Source organism: Cyanistes caeruleus, chromosome 21 (genome assembly GCF_971803275.1).
Source record: "Cyanistes caeruleus chromosome 21, bCyaCae1.hap1.1, whole genome shotgun sequence".
NCBI classification, from domain to species: domain Eukaryota; kingdom Metazoa; phylum Chordata; class Aves; order Passeriformes; family Paridae; genus Cyanistes; species Cyanistes caeruleus.
In genome coordinates this window covers 9028427-9044123 of record NC_141721.1, presented here as the reverse complement: position 1 = coordinate 9044123, position 15697 = coordinate 9028427, and the positions used below count along the sequence as shown (strand labels likewise).

At 50.8% G+C, this 15697-nt stretch overlaps 1 long non-coding RNA gene across 2 annotated transcripts; it reads left to right on the top strand.

Moving 5' to 3' along the window:
* The first annotated feature begins 2526 nt into the window (after positions 1-2526).
* On the top strand, positions 2527-15625 carry LOC147649648 (uncharacterized). 2 transcript variants are annotated; one of them, XR_015278586.1, is made up of 3 exons: positions 2527-2636; positions 7281-7357; positions 9061-9222. It is a non-coding gene; the product is annotated as an uncharacterized LOC147649648 (long non-coding RNA). The 2 variants fall into 2 exon arrangements; XR_015278585.1 differs by lacking the exon at positions 2527-2636 and adding an exon at positions 5123-5146 and having other exon boundaries at positions 9061-15625.
* Positions 15626-15697: the final 72 nt, after the last annotated feature.

Sequence of the window (15697 nt, the reverse complement as noted above, 5' to 3'; positions counted from 1 at the left end):
AGTGGATTTGCTGAGATGGGGAAGGGTGTAGTGAGTATGGACTTCTTGGAAAAGGCACAAAAAGGCCATGGGGGGGTTGTGGCAGTGGTGCTCTGTGCCCTGTCACACCTTGGGGACAAGGCTGAGCTGGGTTTGGAGCAGGTTCTGCTGCTCATAAATCCACCAGTGGCCCCCGAGCAGCTCCGTAATCCTTGGCTCAGGCCTGAGGCTGAGTGCAGCCATGTGGAGCTGAGCTGTCCCATGGGGTGCTTTGACTGAAGCCCTTCAAAGGGGCTGTTCCCTTGGAAAGTGGTAATTTTATTGCGGGGGAAATGAATGAGGTCTCTGGAGATGCCTCATTTATAACCTCCTGGAGAGCTCCCAGGGGCTGCATGGCACACTCAGCACTCCCTGCCCAGCAGCCCCTACATGCCCAGGTCCCCTCTCCAGGCTCTTTCCACGCATGGGAGGTGCTTCCTAGGAGCCCTCCTTCTCATGGCTGCTGCCCTTGTCCTGCCTAGGGTGGAAGGTCAGGAGCCCTCCCTTGGCAAGCAGCACCTTCCTGTCCTATCCTCTACAGTGCCAGGGCTGTTCCTTTGGCAGAGCCTGGAGCTGATTTCCCTTTGGCACATTGATTCCAAGGCTCCTCAAGCAGGGAGCCCCTCTGACACTGGTGTGTGGAGCACTGACACGAGGAGCAGCTCAGCTGCTCAGGTGCAGCCCAGAGCTTGCTCGGCACATCCCCACTGCTTCACTGGCAGAGACTTTTCCTAAAAAGAAAGGAAAGTGAGGTGCAAGCTGTATTATCCCTTCCATTCTACTGCATCACAGATACATGGGGTCCCACCTTGGTGCTGTCCCTGGGAAGCTGGTGTGTAGGGGGCTGCTGAGCAAGAATTAGAGAACATGTGTCTTGCCTTTAGTTCTTGGCCTCAGGGGCTGTGTTTTGGCTTCAGTCACCTCTGATTCCTTCCCCACCCGTTAAAAAAAAACAAAACGGCAATGGTAGAGGAAAAACTCTGACTGCATTGGGCAGCAGGGGTGAGGATGGCAGCTGGAGGAGAGCCTTGGGGCTCTTAGCCAGAGGAAATATAAGAGCAGTTTTGCCCTGACACCTCTGGGTCCCAGCCCCTCAGCACTGCTGAGCCTGGTGTCTCACAGCCTGTGCTTCACAGAGAAACCCCTCTGAGCTGCTGTGAGGGTGTTTGAGGCCATTTGTCCTCCCCACTGCCCCAGTGGCAGTATGTCCCACAATTTAATTATGTGTGAGTGGGAAAAGTGCTTCCTGTTTGTTTTCTAAGTTGCCCAAAAGCCTCCCCGGCCCATCCTTCATCCCAGGAAGGTGAGTAATGGCCCTACTGTGAGTTTACAGCCTCCTGTCCTGCCTCAGGCTGAAGCTGCTGAGTTTTGCTCCCTAGGCTGGAGCAGGGGGTGCTGGCTCCCCACAGGCCCTGAGCCCTGCACCCTCTGTAGCCCTGCAGAGCCTTTGCTGAGGTGAACACGTGCTGGAAGCTTTCCTCCATCGGCTGACACAAGGCTGTAAAGCTGATGTGCACACCCAGATGTGAGTTCTGGTGTCTGAAAGCAGGGTTGGATGTTTCTCACAACATTCTCAATCCTCGTGGAAAGCAGGAGAAGGCAGTGGGAGTTGTGCTGTAGCTGTGACTACACCAAGGTTTTAACCTTCCCCTAGGAGAGGGATCAGAAGGACTCTGGTTTGTGCACTTCATGTCCCAGCTTCAAAACCCTGCGTGTTGCCTGGGGGATGTTACTCTGTTCTTGTGCCCTGACTCTGCAGTTTGGATTCAAGAACACTGAAGAGTCATTTTGTGCTGTTTCAAGTGAGGTGCCCTCATTTCTGGATAGCAGCACTCTCCTGGTGAGCCGTGGGTCTGCGTTTCTGTGCTGTGTGTTGTGTGTTGCTCTCCAAGTGCGCCTGAAGCACGGCTCTGGCCCTTGAGTGCTGCTCTTGTTCGTAGCTGTGAGTGGCAGCCTGAGCATCTCCTGCTTCTCTCACATCCCCCTGAGCTCTGCCTGCTGTGGGGACCTTCCCTGGCAGCTCCACCATCTCCCACTGCTCCAGCCTTCTGTTCCCACCCAGCTTTCCTGGCCCCGTGTGGGGGGATGTCCAGCCCTAAGGGAGACTCTTGTTCATCCCTGGAACAGTTGTTTTGTCGGAGCAGGAAGAACTGTTTGGCTGCCTTGTGAAGCTCTTAATTCTGCTATGGGACAGTGACAGCGGCACAAACCGGCGTGTCCCATGCAGGACGGGGTGAAGGATGGCAGAGTGACCTGCTGCAGGTGCCCAGCCCTGCAGAACCTCCTGAGGCCAGAAAGACACCACGCATGATGAGGTGAGAGTTGTAGTGGAGAAAAGCTAGTTTGCTTTTTTCCTGTGTGCCCTGTCCCGTCCACAGCCGCGCTCAGCAGAGCCCAGGCGCGGCTGCAGGAGCTGGGGAGGCGCACGGAGATGTGTGCCACAGCAGATGGCACTCGAGCACCGGCCCCGCTCCACCAGCCGGGGAAGCGCGGCCGCTCGGGCTCCTTGGAGGGAGATGGATCATCTCAGCTATACTCTGCCTCTATAGGACCTTGATTTACATGCCTGGGATGTTCCTCTCTGCTCGCAGGTCCAGATTGTATCTCTGCTTGTGCAGGTTTGTCCTTACACAGTGTCTGGATGTGAGATGATAAAGGGAGAGTGTTACTTTTCACTCACAGAGACAGACCCCTAATTTGCTTGGATGTGTTTTGTGATCATTGCGTGCCTTTCCCTCAGAACTGCCTCAGAACACACAAACAAGATTATTTTTTTTCTCAAATAAGATAATTTTGTCCCCCCAGCTAAAATGAAGCGGGCTTGTTGTCCTCACACTGAAAATGGACTTGCAAATGCAGAAAGCAAAGTCCAGTGTGATTATTACAGAGGCAGCAGCCAGAGAGGTGTGAATGAGTCAGGGGAAAATGCTCCTGTTGAGATGGTCATGGTGTGTGCTGGGGATGCAGAGAGGTCCCCTGGCTGAGGAGCTCTGGCTCCCCTTGGTGTCCCAGCACTGCTGCTGCTCCTGGCAGAGCTGTCACATCCCAGGGCTGGCTGTTCACAGGGACAGCTGAGTTTCCAAGTACACAAGCCCTGGCCCCGGATTCAGACCATGCTCATTCTCCTCTGGAACCCCTGGGGCACTTTCCAGTGGCAGCTGAGATGTCACAAACCCCCGGAGGTGCCACAGCCCATGTCAGGTTCTATTTGCCCAGGTTTTGCCCTTGAGCAGGATGGGTTTGCCCCAGAATGGGAGGAAGTACTAGCCCTTGCATCTGCTGAGCACCCCAGGCTGAGTGTGCTGGGCCCCCCCTTATTGAAAATGGTGGGGGGAAGCACTTGTGAGCCCCCAGTTCTGCCATGTGTGAGACCCATAAAAATCCAGGGAGTTTTGTCAGCAGCTTGACCTCTCAGGCAGTGTTCTAGCTCTGCAATGAAGAGGTGCCCTCGTCCTTCCCCTTGCCTGACTCCTCTGTAATGGAAGGGCTAAATGCTCATTACTTTTTTTGTAGCCTTTTCCACTTGCCAATCAAACGTGTCTGCTTGGGGTTTGTTTTGTTTCCATGTTGCTGGGGCTATGCAGGATGCTCCATTTTGCTGTAATTATGGTTCCATCATTGTCTTGGCACAGAAACATCTGCTGTCTCCCTGCGATCTCCACTTCCCTATTTCTTTGGAGAATTCTGTGGATCCCAATGACCTTCTGTTTTCCATGACATCTCAGTGTGCGCAGCTGTTCCTCTTGCATTCCCCTGTCTCTCCATCTACCTCTCTTTTTCCTATCAGCATCTCCAATGCATTTGGAATTTCAGCTCATCTGCTTATCAAATCAATATCTCGCTGTCGCCTCTGCGCTGCAGCCGCTGGGAATGGGCTGCTCTGCCCCCCACTGCTGCCTTCCCTCTGAGCACAGCGCATCCCCCAGCTCCTGCCTGGAGCCTTTTCACTTCTCTCATTTAACATTTTAAAGTCCATTTCCTCAGGCTTTTTATTTTGACTGTGTTGTACCCTTTGGCTGCCTGGGTCTGAGGCCCATCAGTGCTGTGACTCCTCCTGAGCAGCAACATGCCATGGGATGGATGGATGGATGGATGGATGGATGGATGGATGGATGGATGATGGATGGAGGGATGGATGGATGATGGATGGATGGATGATGGATGGATGATGGATGGATGGATGGATGGATGGATGATGGATGGATGGATGGATGGAGGGATGGATGGATGGATGGATGGATGGATGGATGGAGGGATGGATGGATGGAGGGATGGATGGATGGATGGATGGATGGATGGATGGATGGATGGATGATGGATGGATGGATGATGCATGGATGGAGGGATGGAGGATGGATGGATGGATGGATGGATGGATGGATGGATGGATGGATGATGGATGGATGATGTTGCCACTCAAGGTGATGTTGCTGCTGGTTGCTAATGACAAACTGAATAAAGTTGGAGTGTGTGAGGAGAGGAGCTGCGCTGGGGCAGTGGAGGGGCTGGAGAATACAGGCTCAGCTGCTGATTTTGTGTGACCTTGTTGAAAGAGCATGAGGTCCATGAGATACTTCAGGTTTTATTCTGTTCTGGCAGCTTTTATTACTAGGACTTGACTCGTATGCCTATTCTCTTAAAAAATATTAATTAAAAAATCAGTCCTATATCTGCTGCAAAATGACTAATAAAACTCTGGGATATGACAGGACCTTAAATCTCTGCTTTGTTCTCTGGAAAGTGTGCATCCCAATTCTACACCTTCCTCTTCTGTCTCACCTGCCTGCATGGCAGGACCCCAGCCTAGCACAGGGCACTCCATGAGGCTGCAGCAAAATTAATCCTAAAAATATTAAAGGCACATGGATTTTTGTTATTTTAATCACCTTCAATCCATGGTCTGTGTACATCTGAGCTAAGAATATCCTATTCTTGAAAGGTTTTGCAAAAGTTTGGCACCTGGAAGGTGTGACAGAGGAGTGGGGAGCAGGTAGGGAGCTGGTGGAGATAAGGAATCACACAATAACGTCATAGTTGGATGGAAATAACCCCATGTTTGCATCACAGTTTTTCCTCCTTCAGGGGTGTGTTTATGCAGAGCTGTGTTTTATACAGATCTGCATTGCATGTGGGTGCTTGTACCTAAGTAGGTCTGGGAAATCATGGATTAAGGGTTCTAGTCATCCAAAGGAGGGATGTGGCAGTGGATTGGATAGTGGAGTGGATAATGACTCCCTGACTGGGGAGGAGAAACGCTCCCATGGAGATGGGAAGCAGCAGGTTTGGTGAGGACTCAGCTCTGTGTCCTCACCCAGGCAGAGCTGTCAGAGCATCACCAAGAGCAATTCCTGTTCCCCGAGGACAAAGCCAGGGCACCTTCCCTGGGGCTTTTGCCCCTGTACAGGAGGGCACAGAAGCCTGGCTCCAACACGGGGGCTCAGGTGTTGGGCCAAATGTGGATCTGGAATGGGCCAAAGCAGAGCAAACAGAGTGGGAATTGCACAGGGAATAAGTGTTAGAGGGAATAATCTGCATCACTTAACGCTCCAACGACTCTGAAATAATTGGCTGTTTCCTGGGCACGTCCAGCAGAACTAAAGTGTTCTCCCTGTTGCCTTTTGCCTGGTGATCTTCCAGAGACCTGGTTGTCTGCCTCTCCCTCACCCTTCACCTCCTGGGCCCCCCTCCCTCAAATTTCTCCCAGAGTTTGTAGTTTTCCCCCAACAATGTCTCTAAAGAGTCACAAACCTGTAACGTGTGTCCCAACGCTTGGATTTTAATAACGTGCAGCAGCCCCCTCAGCACAGGCAATTTCACATTCAACACATTATTGCTATTTAAAGCGCCGAGGTATAAAAATGATTGGCAATCCAGCTCTGCCAGCCTGCGCCGCTGCCGCCAGATTGTGATTTTTAATATTGGCTGCTCTGTGCAGTCGTTCCCTCACCTTTGACTTGCAGATTTCCCAACGTCAAAATAGCAAAATCATTTTGGGTTGTACCAGGCACATTGCTCTCTGCTGAAAAGAAGCAATTATCATTAAATATCCCCCTGGCTGGATGTACACAGACACACCCCCGCGGGCTGGGGCTGCTCCATGTTTCCAGCCGAGCATTTCCCCGGCTTTGCAAATTTCCTTTACTTGAGCTGCTGGATTTTGGGGGTGGGAGCCCATGGGCAGGTGGGGTATTGTGCTGTCTCCCTGTTGTGGTTATGGAAGAGGGAGGACACTGGGATTTTTCCCAGAGGTGCTGCTCCACGAGGGTTGATGATTTTTGTGTTCCCAGGGTTGTGGCAGGGATCTCACACCGAGCCCACAGGTGCTGGTTGTGTCAGGGCTGTTCCCTGTTCCCGTGTTACTCTGGGTTAATGTGCAGTGTGAGTAAAGATTGGACCTTTGAGAATTTTTGTTTGAGGCAATCTCACCCTGCTTACCTCAAGGTGACCAGAAAATGGCCCTTCTTATGTGAAAACAAGACTGTCCTTACCGAGATAATGGCCCTGTGTGCCATATAAAATCCAGTGAACACACATGTTCACTGTGACAGCTGGGTCATTCTGCTGTTGCTTTCTGAGGCTCCAATTGCAGGCCCTGCTGCAGGGTGTCTGGAGAAAGGCAGGAGCATCCTCCTGCAGGACCCACAGCTGTCCCTGGGGCAGGCAGTGCAGCTCTGGGGTCACACCTTGGGCTCCTGCAGCTGCTCAGCCTGGTGGTGACACTGTGGGAGTGGGGATGAGGCTGGGATGAGGGACAGGGAGAGCTCACCAGCACTGTGGCATTAAACAATGGCCTTTCTCTCTTCTAAAGATACCTTTTCCCTCTTGCTCCCCACAGCAGTGTAGGACACGGTGTGCCAAATCCACCTGCTCCAGGCAGCTTTTGGGGCAGGAAAGAGGAAATCTTTTGGGAGATCTTGGGGAAATTCTGGTGCCTCGTGCAGATGTGGAGTGAGCAAAGCCCTGGGGAAAGGCGGCCCCTGGAGCCAGGGAGCAGTGGCAGCACTTTGTCACCATATTTACACTTCCACTTGCCCAAAGTGAAGTGTGCTTGGCTCTCCTCCACTTGCGGAAGGGATTAGCTACTTCATAACATCTAGACAAGATAATCTCTCCAATTTTGCCTGGAAGAAGTCCCTGACAAAGAGCAGCAAAGCAACAATAATGCCAGATGAAACAGTAATTGAGTTTGCCTTCTTATTACTTTGTCGTCTAAGTTTGTGTTGGTTTGAATTTTATTTTGCTGTTGTTGTTGTTGTTGGTAGAGAACAGCAGAACACTGTCCCTGAGCTGACTCAGACAGCAGAGTCCCTTCTGTGGTGAACTGCAGCCACACAAGGAGGTGAGCAAAGAGGGGAGGTGGAATGACTGCGAAAAGCTGTGTGTGAGTGATGTTACACACTCCATCCTCACTAGAGCAGTGCTGCTCTGATGGTGCATCACAGTAAGACCCCACGAGAGCCACAGTGCTGCATCAATCCAAAATGGCCTCAGCCAGCAAGAACATCTCCAGGAGCCTCTGCCCACTCCACCCAAGCATTTTTCAGTTTCCCCAAGTTTTTCCTTCCCTTGGAAGAGCACCCTAGTATGAAATAGCAGGAAGAATAGCTGTGGGGCTCCTGAGGGCCTCCTGGCTCTGCTCCCCAGTGGTGCGGAGAGTTTCATTTGCAAAGGTGAGGCTGAAGTGCTCTCAAGTTCCAGTGAGGCAAAGTCGCCTCCTGGAGCGCTGCTGGACCGTGAGCTGGGCACAGCTGCTGGCTCAGCCCACACAGCCCCAGCTCAGCACCTGCTCCTGCAAAACTGGGCAAGCAATGGTGCATGCAGGAGACGTTTGCTGGTGCTGTGTTACCCCACCAATATTTTAAGGATAACATAAAATGCTGCTGTCCTAGCCTCGAAGCAAAACACCTCATCCTTGTTTCCTTTCTCTGCTTGCTAAGTGATAGCCATGTATATTTTCAAGGGGATTGTCCTTTGGATTTTTTTTGTCACCTGGTATCAAAGTTCTAAAGGTCACATTTTTCAAGTTCTTTTCTTGAAGCTTCAAAGACTATACATTTACTTTAAACAAAAACTAAAACCCAGCAATTTTAGAAAACCACTCCACACCCAGGGACTTGGGAAAGCTCTAAATATCACTGCCAAAGCTCAGTGCTCTCAGCTCAGCTTCAGAGCAGTTTGCTTTTGCTTCACTATAGCCAGTCTGTAAGTGTATTTACACCTAGAAATTGCACATTTGTAATTGTGCCTGTTCATAAGCAAGTTATGACAAACAAGTGTGGAGTGCCCGGTTATTATTTCAAGCAGTTAAATGTTTGGTCCTGCGTGCCCCATCTCCAGGCTCGGCAGCACTCCCTCATCCCACGGGAACACCACAGGGCACGGGTGGAGCAGGGATGTCACCTCAGGGCTGTGGCAGTCACATGGAGCACAACAGGCACCGCTGCCAGTCTGACCTGGCTGGGTGCCACCTCCAGGACAAGACGTGGTGCCCAAGCTGGCATCGAGGCAGAGGGGAGGGAGATGATGCCTGACCCAGCCAAGAGCCTTCTGTGCAAAATTTACCCATCAGTGCAGTTTGGGTAAGTCTGAAGTGGCAGAGTGACTTCATTACGATGCAGTGCTCCGTGTGGGATCCCAGCCTTTCTTCCCTCAGTGTCTGGAGCCTGGAGGTCTCTTCTGCTGGGCTGTCAGCTGGGCCTCACACAGGTTTTCATACAGCTCTCAGTGTGAGCATTAACAGGTGGATGAGGCTGGAAGGGAAATGAAGGACCTAAAAATCTGGATCCAGCTCAGGAGGAGCAAAGGGAGCATTGTTACAGACCTTGTCACCCAAAATCTCTTTTGGATCTTGCTCTCCTGACAAAGCCTGTTCTAATTATTTGCATAGCTTGATCTTGACATCAATGGAAACTCCAGCTGAATTTTGGCCAAGAAAGGATAGGTATTACAGGGCCAGTTGCTTAATTATGTTTACAACTAAATTGCTGCCGTACATCTTCACTTCCTTGAAAGTGATTTTCCTTCTGCTCTTTAATTTCATAGAACAATATGAAAGACATGAATCTTCATGAAACTCCTCTCCTAATGCAGCAGAGGCTCCACAGTGTTTGCAGGCTTTGCTTTTCATCACAAGAGGTCCCAGGGGAGGTTCAAGGTAGGATCCTTGCCATCCCGGCTCAGCAATCACAGAAAGCCAAATAAATAAAGCAGGAAGTTGGCAAAGCCCTGATTCAGCAAAGGCAGAAACACAAGTTCAGCAGTAACCTCTGCTTAAAATGATTTGGAATAGAAGAGTTAATCTCATGGCTGCCCAAAAGTCAGACCAGGAATCCAGGGCCTTGACAGTCGGCACATCAGTGCTTTAAATCTAGTGGGAGAGGGTGCTTAAAGCTGAGGAATGTCTTAAATATGGGAAAAGCACTTTCCCTGGCAGGAGGTAGTAACTCACAGAATGGTTTCTAGTCCATGGCCAAATGTAGTGGGCTGATTTTGGTGTGATTTTGGCCGAGGCACCGATGCCCTGAGTGAGGCTGGTGTTGGATGGCAGTGGATGGGTGATTCCAGAGCAGGCTGCCAAGAGCAGCTCCTCCTCACTCTCATCCCTCGCCAGGGGAGGCTGGAGATCCCTGGCCAGTGCGGGGAAGGCTGGGGGCTGTCAGGGGGTGCTGTGCCCCCCTGCTCAGCAAGCACTGCCCTGGTGAAGTCTCTGGCTGAGGGAAAGACGGTGTAGGATCAGGGTAGGGGTCATCTGCATCCAAATACCCTCCCAGGGGAGGGATGCAGGGTCTGCCTTTGGGCTGCAGGGGTTTCACTGGACGCTGGGTCGGGGCAGAGGGAGGGAGTGGAGGATGCTGTCTGGAGAGGTGGGTTTGCAGGTTAAACATCCCTGGAGGAGGGAGCACGGTGCTGTACCAGCCCCAACTCGCCCGACCCCACAGGACGCGGCTCCCGCAGCCAGCGAAGCCCGACTCTCTCCTCTCTGTGCTTATCTGATCTGCACCTCCGTAATGATGTGGTTAGAATTGAATTATGGTGCTTTAATGTAGTTACAGCTACATTTCCCAGGCACATTTCTTCCTGACGTACAATGATGGAATTTAGGATGTGGCCAGAGGCCGTGTGTGACTCCTTGTCTCCCGGGCTTGTTGCACGTGCTGTGCCAGGCCCTGGCAGGAAAGGCCAGCTGAGGAGCTCGATCCGCATCTGCTGCTGGAAAATCAGTGAATCACATGGAAAGCCAGGGAATTATATTAGGGGTAAGCCCAGAGTGAGGCTCCTGCCTGCACACGGGCAGGCATGGCTGGACAGCAGCCCCTGGCACGGCCAGTGTCCCACAGCTGGCTCTGGTCTTGTCCTTGTTCTCCAGCTGCAGGAAAATACCTAAAAAGATCCATGGGTGAAGGGGTGATCTTTAGTCACTATACATGGTAGTGTGACTGTGAGGATTTTGTGCCCATTGAAGATCTGTGCTGAGATAGCCTAAAGCCTCATGGAAACTTTCTTGCTCATGTGTCCTTTGATGTGAACATAATGGTCGTGATATTTGCTGTATCAGCAATAAGAACTATTTGATTAACTGAAAAGAAACAAACAAAGTAGTTAACTCTGAAGTCAGACAGGAAATTATGGGTTTGCCATTTCCATCATGCCAGAGGTGCAGGAATGCCCAAACTTCAGAATGTGAGGGATCCCCACCATCTACAGGGAGGGAACTTTGCTTATCAACCGCTCATGGTGTTTTCATCAATCCTGATCTGCCTGCTGTTAATTTAGAGCGATGGTGTCCTCTGGGGAGTGACTTGTTTTTCCTACCCCTGATTCAGCTCCATACTTGTGAATTTTAAATGCATGTGCATATATAAATGAGTGTCTGTATTTATCCAGATCCTGCCAGCACACATTTTGCAATAATTCTCCTTGGATGCTCTTGCTTTCTCCTGCAGTCGATTTTTTTGAATGACATGGAACTGATAATGGATGTGGTTTCAGTGTGATCGGGCTGACTCGTCTCATTCCACCTCTCTTGCTTTTGAGCAAGAATGTGAGGACTTGCTGTGTCTATTTTAGATTCCGTCATGAAAGGAATAATTGAGATTGAGATTCTTAGTCACTCAATGCGGAAGGTCAGGGAATTAATGCTGTGTTATACCAGACCATTCATTTACTGGGCCTCCTTTTTTTTTTTTCCCTTAACTGTCTGTAGAGGAAAACAAATGTGGATCAGAGAAGGTAACGCATCTTCAACGCCGTGCACAGCCCCAGCCTCTAATAATACACACTGTTTATCTTTATTTTGGGGGTGTTCCAGGGTAGTTTTATCATCATCATTGATTAGTGGCGACAGGGAGAAAAAAATCCAGGAGTAAGAGGAAAAAATGATTCCAGTGAATCCATTGACTCAGTGGTAGCATTGATCTACTTCTGGGAATTATTTATAGGAGAAGATTCATAGTTAATAATATTAGTTTGGACTTTGGGAGCAGTTTATCAGAGGCTCTTAAAGGCCTTTTGTAAAAATTAATCAGGGAGAGAACTAAGGTAGACAGCCTGGTTTGGGGAGAGGGAAGGAAATGGGTTTTCTGGCATAACTTTGTCCACCCCAGGGCGAGAGGCCACACCAGGGATAACTTGGGGTGCTTGGATGTGTCCAAGCACAAGAGTGAGAGGCTGGATTTCCAGACAACAGAGCTGGGGAAGTCTTTGGAAAATTCCCCAGTAACCACCTTCCTTCAGGTGAAGCCAAAGTGCCCACAGGACAGTGACCCCCACCAGATCCAGCAGGGAGAGCTGCCCAGGGACAGCACAAACCCTCCTCTTCCCCTTCCTCTCCTCCCTGCTTTGTTTTTTGCTTTAACTTAATTGATCTGTATCCTGCAATCCTACCCGCAGGAGGAATGACACATCTGAAAAAAGCAGGAGGATTTGTTTAAAGTGAGCTGCTTGGGTTTTTTGCTGTGTGTATATATAGAATTGCCTGGAAGTAGTAAATAGAATTAAACACTGTGGTTCTGAAAAACAAAATTCTCAGGGCTGTCTGTTGATTTCAAAGCTGGTGAAAACAAAGCAGGCTTTGAAATCTTTCCTTGCAGAGCTTCCCCCTCCTCCCTTATCATATGAAAGATGGGCTTGATAATATTTGGGTTTTATTCTTCTTTTGAAACAGTTGAAAAAATGCTGTTTTCTCAGTTAAGATGAAAATAATGATGTTTTTAATAAGGTCAGTGTAATGTCTTCATTAGCAAATGCTGAAATAATTTGATGCAAATCTGGAACTTTACAGGGACAAACTCCAGTGTCTACCCAAAATGTAGAGCCACACTTGCACCAGGTTTGAACCAGTACTTCTTCCCTAAAGTTACTGGTTCTGGGATAACCTATCCTGTTTAGTGACTGGCTGCTGTGTTTTTAAGTAACTCCCTCCTGCCAGCCAGACTCAGTGGTTTGTGTTTGTTTTCCTGCCTGGCCCTGGGCTGCTGTGAGCCCCAGGGCTGGGCAGCACTCACAGCCTTGGGTTTGGTGGTTTCCTTTCAGGTGATGGAGCAGGTGGAAGCAGAGGGGCTGGCAACATGGGAGGAGGTGTAGAGCTCACCACAAGGAAACACATGTGACCTTAATGGATAGGCAGCCTAAAATGAAATCAAAAACATCCAACGCACTGAGTCTGCACTCTGCTGAAATTTTGTCTGCAAATATCACAACCAAAGCTGCTGAGTGCTGTGCACTTCACAGCCTGTCCTCTGCGGCGAATCCCAGGGACACACATGAAGTCTTTGCCCAGCTTTTTGGAGATGTGGATGGTGCCTAGACAACACTGACCAGTCTGACACCACAGACCCTGAAGACATCTCTTCCATCCCCTGTGCCACATCTCCTCCAAAGCAGGGCTGGCACAGCCCCTCTCCTGGTGGGGTGCTGCAGGCACTGGGGTAACGCCCGAGGCAGAGACACACCAAGAAGATCAATGGTTTGCAATGACATATTCCGCATTTTAAATGACCTTTGACTTCCTGGCAGCTCCCCAGCCTATCACCCCCTGGAATTCCATCTAAATAATGTTTGTCAGGTGAAGCCACAGCTGGGCAGCAGGCAGGGCTCTACTCCTCACTGGGGACCTCTGAAACCCACCGTCTGATCAATCTCCACAACCTGCTAAATGATAGATGGAATGTAATATAGGTCATTATTTCTTCCCTATGCATGAAAATGAATTATTCAGTAAAGATTTAGATCCTTTTTATTATGACACTGAATTTATAGAGCACACAAAACATAAATGCAGATTTCTACAGCCCCAGATAGATGAACTCATTCTCCAGGCAGCATGAGGTGGATTCAGCCCTTGGGCATTGCTGCATGGCAAAGATGGGATGTCCAAGGAGCACGGCTGAAGCCTGGAAGATTGGGGCCTGCCCCCTTCTTTACCTGGAACAGCATTCCCAATCCATGCCCAGCTGGTTTAGGAGCCCAAGATCTCTCTGTTTCAGAAGTCAGGCTCTCAGGACCAAGCGACATTTTTCCAAGGACATTTGGGGTCTCATGTCATTTTGGCCTTATAAATGCTGATTTTAACAAACTCTGCACCTCAGTCTCTGATATGAAATGGGAGTTGTAAAAATGGAAAGGAAATTGGTGAGGCTAAAACCTACTAATGAGAGTAGGAGGTGATCGTCCCAAATTTGTCTGTCCTGCAGAGTCACCATGGAGGATCTGGGCTGGTTTGAATCAATAGCAGTAACTTTCCTTGTTATTGGACTAAATGCTCCAACTTTTAATTGTGCAGCTAGGGAGAAGGTTATCCCTGGCCAGCAGTTACAGATGTCAGCTTTGCAGTTCATTAGCTACTTCACAAATTCTGCTGGGATTTTGGATTTTTAGCATGAACATTAGAGGCTGGAGAGGAGGAGAGCAGAGGGCAAGCCTGCAAACTCTCAGTGGGCTGGAGGAAAATCTGGGATTGGGACTGGGTGCTGGTGACTGCTGCCAAAGGAGCAGGACAGAGGGTCCTGGTTTGTCACCCGTGGCCTTCAGGTGCTGAGCATGTCCCCAGAGCATCCCTGGTGCCATGGGTTTGGCTTCTCCTGTGACAGCAGAGTGCTGAGAAAGAGCAAAACTGACTTAACAGGTTGAAACTGGCCACTCCCCTGAACCCTGCCTCAGCTCTGGGGGAGGTGGGGAGAGAATGTTCTGATAAAGTCTTCCCAAAGCCATTTGACCTGCAACGTTTGCTGATGGAAGGGATAGCAGTGGAGATTTCCTTTCAATATATAGCAATCCAAATTTCTTTCTGAGCCATAAGAAGCAGCACCGAAGTTTCTTCTGTCCATCAGCAAAATCTGTCTTGTGCTTGTTCATTCTGGAACCCCTTTAAAATTCTGCACCGCTGCCAGAGAGATTAAAGGGGTAATATAACCCCAGGAACCACTCTCCTGACTAGTAATTTCCAGGTGATTATTACAAGGAATAGCTAAGATCTAAAGGAGGCTCAAAGTGGGGAGAAAAATACTGTTCTTTAATCCTCCCCATCCATTTCCTTTGCACATTGGTGCTGCTCACCTTGCTGGGGCAGGGCCAGGTCAGCCCCTTTTCCTTGCCCACTCTGGAGGAGTGGAGCCTGGCCCACTGCTGAGCCAGAGTTCAGTACTTTGTGGCAAAACAAACTAAATGAAGGGAATTATATCCCATTTTACAGTGGTCAGCATCAGAGCATGAATAACAGTGTTTCTCCAGTGGGCCTGACCTTGCAGCCTTGCACACATCCACTCATACCCACCTTGTTCATTAATCCCTGCTGGAAAGTATATCCACATACATCCCCCAGCCCCAGTAAAAATATTATAATCCCTGACCCGGAAATAGTTGGCAACCCCAAAACAGCTCTTGAAGGCTTGGCTGCTGAGCTGGGAGGTCTTGGTTGGGAGGCACTCAGTGCTGGACAGGTGGAGGAACTCAAAATCCACGGGTGTCTCTGGAAATGTAGAGCCACGTGTCTGAGCACGGCCAGGCGGGCGGCCTGTGCTCCCACCAGCCGAGCCTCACTGCTGCAGATGATCACAGCAGGAGCTGCCGCCCCGTCCCGTCCTGCCTGTGGGGCCGAGGGGTTCAGCGGTGCTGCTGGAGCCCTGCAATGAGGCGACACTGGGTATGTGGGCCACAGGGCCACAGGACACTTGGGGGCTCTGGGGCGCAGGAGCTGCCGCAGCACCGGGCTCCAGCCTCTTCCTTTGAGAAGCCCCAGAAAGCTGCAATTTAAACCCGGCGTGTTCGCAGGGGCCGGGCGGTGCCAAGGGCGGCGCGGGTGCCATGCCCAGGCTTGGTGACGAGATGGCACCACTCAGTGCCCGCGGGGACAGTCCTGGGTGTCACACACCGGGTGTCGCGGTCCCGGATGTCACGGTCCCGAGTGTCACAGACCCGGTGGCACAAACCGGGTGTCACAGACCGGGTGTCACGGTCCCGGGTGGCACAGACCGGATGTCACGGTCCCGAGTGTCACAGACCCGGTGGCACAGACCGGGTGTCACGGTCCCGGGTGTCACGGTCCCAGGGTGTCGCGGACACGCCTGAGGGACGGACGCGCGCGGGGGGGACGGGAGCTGCGCGGGGAGGGCGCGGTGACGTCACGGTGACGTCACGCAGAGCCACGCGCCGGCCGAGGCCCCGCCCAGCGAGGGAGGGGCGG